The 9,193-nt window shown below is 38.0% G+C and overlaps 1 long non-coding RNA gene across 1 annotated transcript; it reads right to left on the reverse strand.

The window, feature by feature from the left end:
- Nucleotides 1-3,367: 3,367 nt before the first annotated feature.
- LOC137861077 (uncharacterized) lies at nt 3,368-7,098 on the reverse strand. Its single transcript, XR_011099359.1, has 2 exons — nt 6,952-7,098; nt 3,368-4,542 (listed from the first exon to the last, which is right to left on the reverse strand). It is a non-coding gene; the product is annotated as an uncharacterized lncRNA (long non-coding RNA).
- Between the last annotated feature and the right edge of the window lie 2,095 nt (nt 7,099-9,193).

A 9,193-nucleotide genomic window follows, 5' to 3' on the forward strand; every position in this document is an offset into this window, starting at 1 on the left:
ATTGAGGTAAGTCATTTGTAAATATAGACTTCCAGTATTTAATGGTACTCAGATTTATGTATTACTCGAGTGGAGTAGTGGAGTATTGATTCTGCTATCTCCTTATTTTTGTAGACCAGTTTTTAAGGACATAAAAATGAATGCAACACAATTTCTGTTGTTAAATGTAGAGTAAATAGCATTTCTTAGTGGGAAGCTGTTCTTGAATTTTAAGGCATAGATGAATAAAAATACATCTTTGCAAATTAAATTGTGAATTGAATCAAGATAGATACAAATTCAATTGATAATTAATTTCAGCTATACAGCCACATACCAATTTACACTAATGCCTTTGAATATTTGTATAATGATTGAAAATATATATACATTTCTTTAGGGTTGGATATGTTTTAAAACTTAAGGACATAGCATCTTATTATTCTCAAAAAGAATGTCTAATTTTTTGTTGTTGTTGTTTTGTTGGTGGTGTATTTTTATTTTCAAAAACTTGAAACTTTTATTGATATTCTCAAGCTAGGGCTTCTGCTACCTTTGTGAAGAATATTAGTTTAAGGGAAAATAAGATTTTTGACATAATTAAAATAATAAAAAAGATTTTAAGAAAAAGAAGGAAGAAAAGGAGGAAAACATCATGTTGTCTTTCCTTTGTAAGGCAAAGTGGAAAGCACTGCAACACCTGCATGTTTATCAAATAATGCATCCAAGTTTGGCTCATTCTGTGGCTGTTTTGTGACACTTGTGGCAATGGGAAAGTAAGTGGCAGATCACAGAGAATCACAGAAAATCACAGAACTGTAGGGGTTGGAAGGGACCTTGAAAGATCATCGGGTCCAATCCCCCTGCCAAAGCAGGTTCCTTAGAGCAGGCTGTCCAGGTAGGTGTCCAGACAGGCCTTAAATATCTCCAGAGATGGGGTCATCCAACATAAATTCAGACAAAAGCTGTATGGTAGCATGTTATATCAAGCAAAAGCACTTCTGAATATACCCAAGAATAAGCTGGTCATATCCCAAAGATAGTTCCAAGGCAAACCTCTTCACTTTTCTTCTCAGAAATTCTACATTTCTTTTTGTTATTTATTTATTTATTTATTTATTGGGGTGGAGGGGTGTCTGCCTGACATGTTTTAATGTACATAGAAAGCTACTGGCAACACTTGTAATACCAACATACGTGTATTTCTAAGTCAAACTCATCAATCATATTTCTTCATGAGATACTATTTCTTTAAAAGGCTAGTTTTATTTCCATCTAGATAAATCATAGAATCATAGAATATCCTGAGTTGGAAGGGACCCTTAAGGATCATCAAGTCCAACTCTTGACACCGCACAGGTCTACCCAAAAGTTCAGAGCATGTGACTAAGTGCACAGTCCAATCTCTTCTTAAATTCAGACAGGCTCGGTGCAGTGACCACTTCCCTGGGGAGCCTGTTCCAGTGTGCAACCACCCTCTCTGTGAAGAACCCCCTCCTTATGTCAAATTCAGGTCATTGTTTCCAAGAGCAGTCTGCAGCAGTTGGTAAAGTCCAAAGCTGTGATTCAAATGCTCTTTTTCCTTCACGTTCAAAATAACAAAGCAAGCTTGCTTGTCTTTCTCTGATCAGACTGAGGATCTTTACTGGTTATTCTGCACCAGTTTGTCATGTGGGATAGCTGTTTGTGTTGGTTCTGCGTGGGGACTGAGTGAAATATTCAGCAGAACCCTGCAGTTCAGCAGAAAGGGGAGTTTTCTGCTGGAAACAAAATAGAAAGAAATCACAGGCAACAGGAGTACTGAGAAACCTCAATGTTCATGGAAATTCTACATACAAAGGAAAAATTGTGTTTAGCAATATGTTATACCCACTTGGCTAATGGACTAATTTGTATAAAATAAAGGTACCACCAACAAAAATGTTATTAAAAGTTAAATTGAGTGAGATCCTGAAGAACACATCTCTCTTACCATATTATTATCTGCTCTCGGGTGTTCAGCTTCTCTACTAGTGTCTGACCAGGCAGAGACAACAGGGGTCTGACATTCCTGCTATTACCAACCCTCTCATGGGGACAGGAGAGAAGAACCACTGCTGTAAGTCGCAAGTCAGCTATCCCTGAGGAGGTCTGTTTTCCTCCCATTTTAGCTACTCATGTCCCAAGCTCTACAGCTCTGTGCACTGAAGGACAGGAGCACTGAAGTGGGACCGTCTGTCAAGCCTATTTCTTGCATTTGATCTCTTCCCTGCTCATATCACTGCAGGGTAAGGTAGCATATTGTCACTGTGCTCCACAGAAACATGCCAGATGCCAAAAAAGTGAATGTGTTTAAATCTGTCTGACCCACCAGCCGAGGAGCTTGCAAATGCCTTATAAAGGTGTTGTCTTTGAGGAAAGAGTCTTGAGTAGTTGGCAGCTGCATTCCAGCATTGTCAGCTTATACATATGTATAGAAAGTTCCAGATTCATACAGACTGACCTGAATTTGGTGCCTTGTGTTTCCTGGTGGCTCTGAGTTTTTAGATGCCCCAAACCAGTCAGAGGACGGGTGAGGTGAAAGCTGTACTGTGCGTTTAATGCAGAATGAGTACTGCAAGTTCATGCTTAATGTAGATGATCCTATTGCTGCTTACTGATCACAGGATAAGGTCAAAATACTTGTGTAGGTCTTTCCAAGTTTGAAGATGTTCTCTAAACTTACAGAATGGGAAGATATCAGAGATACAGACAAAATAATTGCCATTGGTTTATAGGGATGGGGATAAGGATATAGACTGCCTGCCTTTGTAAAGCGATCACACCACCTCTATACCAATCTGTCTGAATTTAGTGGAAAGATATGAAAACAAACCTCAAAGATGTGAAAACAGGTTTTCAGTACTTATATGTATGTACACAGGAGCTCAGCAAAGAAACAGTTTGGTCTCCATTTGTGTAGTACGCACGTTACTTACAGGCGTGTAAGCACAGACCTAATCACGCTATCTGCTCAGGCACTAGTTTGGGACTGAGCTCGGCTCCCTGGAGGACCCTTTCCAGTGTCCTTTGCTGACACTGAATAGATTGTGTTGATGCTGACGCTCTTCAGTGCTGCTCAGTTGTCCGCCAAGAATAAATACAGGTTTGTTGGAAGAGAAAAATATACTGTAGTCAAATACAAATATGAAAGAACACGTCATATTAAAGATGAATTAAGTATCACTTATGACTGATACTTCTTAATTTGAGATTTAATTAGTTTTTGTTTAAATCATTCTTATTATACATAAATTATTCTTATTTAACACTGGCCTTCATATAGCTGATTCAGTTTATAAAGATTTAATGTTTAAGGTGGATTGTATAGCTGATCACAGTTTGGAGCAGGATAAGAAATCTCGGTGTGTATGTAAATTCTTCATATTTTATTTCCCGTAGTTTTACAATTTAGTTCTGGATGCCTGTGTGGCTGTTTGTAATGCTTCCGAGTACACTCTGATCCAGCATGTATTTTATAGCATACAAGAAAATGAACAGAATTTTTAAAAAGCAGGAAAGCCAGTGCATAACAGTATATTACTAAGATAGTATTTTATTTGTGAAGGCCTTGATTTTTGGAACTAGATACGTCAGCAGTACATAGCTTTCTATCCTGTTGATTCCTTTTTTTTTTTTTTTTTTTTTTTTTTTTTTTGTAACAATGCTTTAATTTGGAATTATTTTAGAAGGCTCCCTCTTGGTGTGCGTTCTTCTTGGTCTACCTAAACAGCTTTACCTTGAGACAGTTATTGGCAGCAGTACAAATTACCTGGCTCATGTAGTGATCCATTAGAAAAAGAGTATGAGAAACCACTGCAAATTAGCAATAAAAAATGCTGAAGCTATATATCACTGGCAACAATTTAGGACTAATATCTCTGCCTGAAGCAAATTCTGGTGATTCACTGGTAATTTGCTAGAAGCCTTTTAACTTGATTCTCATTTGTAAAGTTAATGGTAGGTTATTTTGCATTGAGATGGAAAGACCTGAAATCTTAGTTATTATTTAAGACTATTGATTTCTCCAAATTGAAATTTACCCATATATTAAAGATCTTCCTGTCATAAATGATAAAGGCTATAGCAAGAAAGATGTTTCCACATATTTTAAAATACTGTTTTGGTATGAATGACATTTTTGCTTGACATGAGGTTAGTGTCTGCTGGTTGGCACACGCAAGAAGCACTGCTCTCAGTTTAGGGCAGCTGCCTTTATGACAAACATCAGAACCAGCGTTGCAATAGTAGATTCAATTCTGATTCAAAGGGTTGATGATATTTCTGCAGTCAGTGCGAGGAAAGAAGGCAGTTGCCTAGAGTGGGCAGCTGAAGGAGACAGCAAAATGGATCCTATGGGCCAACACCACAGAGCCAGGTTTTCTAGTTTCACTGCTGCTGTTGATAAGGAGGAAGAAGGCTGTAGCTGGGGGAGGCTTTCTTAGTACAGCCGCTGTCCCTCCTGCTCTTCATGGCGCACCACAGAAACCCAGAGCTCCAGGGCTGCTTTACGGCTCATTATGCCCAGATGGGGTTTTCTTCTTCCTTCAGAAAGAGAAGGAAAATTTGGCAGGAATAACATAGTCCCAGCCTTGTGCTTCAGCCTGTACTGATAAAGAGCCTTGATCTGTCTCTGTGCTGATGATGCTCAGTATCTTTGTGGAGGACACAGAATGATGCTAGCATCGGTATAACTCAGCATCATTTTGCACAGGGAGAACAGGAGGTCAGAGGCTTTTCCTCAGCTCTGGTGGGCATGATACAACTTAGAAGTAAAATACTGTACTGCTTGGGAGGGGAGTGCAGGTCCTGCTGGATCTTCATGCAACTCTTCAAGCCATATCACTAAGACCAGGGCACATAGATTTTGACATAACTGTGAGTAATTATTTCATGGAAAGTCAAACGTAACAGTTTTTACATCAATATGTTAAATCTTTACTATTAATCGAATAAGATTGTGTTGAAAAGAATGTAGCAATATCTCTTTCAGTTTCATTTTAGGCAGGAATTTATGACTGATTTTTAGCACACTGTGAGATCTGTACTACTGGCAGGATGCTGAATGTACTTCTTTACAAAGGTTACCAAAATGAAATAACATAAACTGTTGGGGAGAAAAATGTAGAGCTCTTTTTTCAAAGGTCAAATCTACTATGCCAGATGCTTTGTTTAATTCTGCCCATTACTCACATAATAAAAGCAGTCATAGTTGATTGCAGTGTAGTAGCATAACGAAGCTTATCTGTGCTAAAAAAGAAGTCTTGTGATACTTAACATTAAAAAAAAAAAAAAAAATCTCCATGGCATTTGTCCTTTTCATTTGCTGATTGATTTGCCCATGCAACTCATAACATGTTAGGCATACGCATCCTTTAGAGGTCATGAAATTAACCATTCACTGTGTGAATGTTTTTCTTAAATAGTGCTAAAGGCAAACTGGGAATTTAATGAAATTCCTACTGAAATTCACTGTGAATACTTTTTCCACAGGAAGTCATCAAACCCAGTTCTCTGTGTGCTGTGCAATTCACCTAGAAATACCTCAGTGAACTGAAACATTCATGTGGGAGAAAAGAAACTTTTTCATAATAAGGCATGTTTGAGGAAATAATATTTTGGGCTCCATTCCTGGCTATGCTGCTGTAAACTCAAAATAATACTTAACAGATTTTTTCTTCTACTTCCAATATGATTACTGACAGCAGAGTTTCTGTCGCTGTTTTCTAGTCAAGCTGCTGGAAAGGTGCCAAGTCCTATTAGTTATGCATGTACTGTCGATTTCCATATTTTGATTCTTGCTAGTAGAGAATTAATATGCAGATGTATTTGTTAATATGCGTTATGTTAATACCTTGGAGGAAATCTTGGCTTCCGTGAGGGCAGGACTGTATTCTTAAATGCAGGATGACATGTAAGGAGAACATTTGTCTGCCCTTGTTTAAAATGTTTCACTTCTAATAGCTATGTTTTGATAATGCTTGAATTTCAGCCCTTCATCGTCAACAGTATGCGTGTGGAAGTCTGTACAACAAAACACATCGGTATTCAGACCTTATCTATTTTAGGATGAGAAAAATGCTTTTCAGTGTTAAAAGATCCTGAGATACTGTCATCTTAGTTGTTTTGAGAAATGAACTGCTAAGTGCTAAAGCTGAACAGACTATTAGGAACATATGTTAGGAATAATATTGGAACAATATTAGGAACAGAGCATTAAATTCTACTTTCAGTGTCTTGAAGGATGCTGTGTATACTCTTGGCTCTTCAACTCCTATAATTTATTTAGGTTGTGGTCTATATGGCACATTGTGACAGACATTTCACCAAACAGAAAAATTGGAGTGATGTCTTTCTTGATATTATTTTTCTTAAAGGGAAAAGATATACATATTTTAGAGAACAATTACATCTTAAGTCTGCTTAAATGCTCATTTTATAATGGAAAAATAGAGTAATGAAGCATTTAAAATGCAGCAAAGACTGCAACAACTTCTTCATTACTGCTAATTTTCCAATTGCAAAAAAGGCCATGTGGGTCTATTTTTCATGGTTCCCTCAGATGGAAGGCTTTCTTCTTACCAGAAAGCTTTGTGGTGTATAGTCTCTTCAGATTTCTCTTTGAGCAGCCCATTATTTAAAAACTTCAGTGGATAATATCATCTCTTTTTTTGTTTGTTTGGTTTGGTTTGTTTAGATAGGAAACTTAGTAGATCTGTAGCCAATTTAAATGTGCAGGTTTCTGAGATGGTGCTGTTAGCGTCTATTTTTTCCTTTAACTAAGTGTTACTAAGTGTTACACTACCAGATGCTGTTTCTATAACAAAAATATCATTTTCCCCCTTGATATCTAAGCTCAATGTCAAGAAAATTTACCAAATCTGTAAAAAAAATAAAAAATAAAAAAAAATAAAAAAAAAATAAAATCCCAGAAATCAATTAAAAATAAATTACCTTCTTTTGTTGTAATGCTTTCCCCACTGGAAGTGGCTTTTCAGGCATTACAGATGGTAGCAGCAGCAAAACAGTGATTATAAGAATCTGGTCTGAGACTCAGGAGATCTCAATTTTAATTCTGTTCATCATCTGTTTGCCCATAGGCAAGTCACTTTGCTTCCAGTTATGTCACCTGATACCTCTGGGTCTGACTGTGATATAGATAAGGTGGTAATGAGTTGTGGTAATAACTTCTGCAATGATTTAACAGCAATAAAGAAATACAGTTTACCCATCAGCTCCTTCATCCATTGTGCATGGTAAAGGTCCTGTTACAATTGTATGCTTAAATCACTAAATTTTGCTGCTAATATGACTTAAGAGCATTGTACTTCTAAATCGGTAGAAGATCCAAACACTTAACACTTTTTTTTTTTTTCTTCTGCTTCTTTGTTTGTTGGTACTTCAGATTTTGTAGCAGCACATAAGCTTGCAGAGCTGCAGCTGGCCCCATTCCAGCATCCTCAAAGTTTTATTTCTGCTTTTGGTGGGTCTGTATTCCTAGGCAGAAGATTTCAGCAGATGTCACTTAAATAAATCTGCCTGTAATAAAAGTGCATTTAGTTTGTCTCCTTGAATAAACTTTTTTGTGAAATGTAATGAGTAGGGTATGATGACTGGAGACTGAAATTACTTGTATCTTTTAAATGGAACGTGTGTAGCAGCTGTTCAAAAACTGTTTGACTTCTCCTCCAACACTAACCTGGAGCACCCTGCAAGGCTGGGATGGAAATGCAGCTGATTCTCCTACCTAGTCCTTGGCCTCTGCTCTGTTTATCAAGCAATTAAATTGATGGCAGGAGAGCTGGAGCTTTCAGATGTGGGGCATTATAATAAGACTGGTGTAAAGGCAGAACAGATCGTGGCAACAACTTCTGCTTGCTACCTAGATGACTTAAATTCAGAGTGGCATCTGGTGAAAGGGGCTGTGCTCCAGTTGAGCAGATGGTGGTGTGTGCTGCTTGTGCATGTAGCTGGGTAAAAAAATGCATGTAGAAAATAATACTAGGTAGTCACTTGCCTATATCTAAACTTCAGTGGCATTGACTCAAGTCACCCTTTTACTTTCTGTTCAATCAGAATAAAAATTAAACCTTTCCTGCTCTTTCTGGAAATATAGATATATATATATAACCACATGCAATTAGTATTAATGTAACTGTGGGGTGGAAATAAGTAGCAGAGGATAAAGCAGTGGGGAGAGAAGGAGAGGGAGAGAGAGGGAGGGAGAGGGAGAGAGAAAGAGAGAGAGAAGAACTCCCATGGTGTTTTCAGCCCTGATGAAACAAGTTTCACTTGGATCTGCTTTAGTAGGTTCCCAGGTTTCCCTGCCACCCCCCTTTTCCACCTTCACCACCACCAATTTGTTTCCATAAGTTGCACCAAAGGTTGAGCAGCTGTCTGTGGCTGCTGAGAAAGCAGAAACTTTATATATAGGGATAAGAACAATAGGCCACAATAGGAAGCTCCTTTTAAGAGCAGAAAGAGAGGAACTGGTTATTATTTATGAAAACAAAACTCATCAAACCGGCTACCATTGGTAGTTGATGTGTCTTCTTCCAGCAGAAGAGAGCTTTTTTCCATACTTCCAATTCAAAATGTTGCTCTGAATGTACCTGCTGAAGTACGTCTCAGAGTTTAAGAAAGTATCTTACGCCTTTTTGGTTTTTAATGCAGATGTGGATCCATTTTAAATGGTCAGCTCTGTTATATACAGTAGAGTTTGTACTGATATTGATGACGATTCAGCAGTAAAAAGAGTCCTTAAAAGTCAGTGTTGCATTTCTCAAGATTTGAGGGAATATGTTTCTCTTCCAGTGTAGCCACTTTTCCATGCCTGCCTCCCAATTTGCACAAATAATTGACAGCTCATTAACAACCCGGTAGGAGCTCTGAAAACCAACTGAGAAAAACAACTTCAGTACAACAGGGGGACCAAAGTATCTGCTCGTCATTTATGCTGAAAATCTCCATCCAGATTTAAAATGAGGTTAGGAAAACAACCTAAGTAATAAACTATATAGGAAGAGAAGCTTATGCTTGCATCAGTAACTCCTGCAAGCATTCACCAGGTTGTGTCGGGTAACTCGTTTGAAGTGTGTGGATGTGTGATGCTTACTGCCCATACTTGCAGGCTCTGTGGATGTCTGCTGTGCTGGGAGAGGGCCTGTGGTCCTTCCGCACCTGCTCTGGTAATGCT

This window comes from Anas acuta, chromosome 9 (assembly GCF_963932015.1).
Source record: "Anas acuta chromosome 9, bAnaAcu1.1, whole genome shotgun sequence".
NCBI classification, from domain to species: Eukaryota; Metazoa; Chordata; class Aves; order Anseriformes; family Anatidae; genus Anas; species Anas acuta.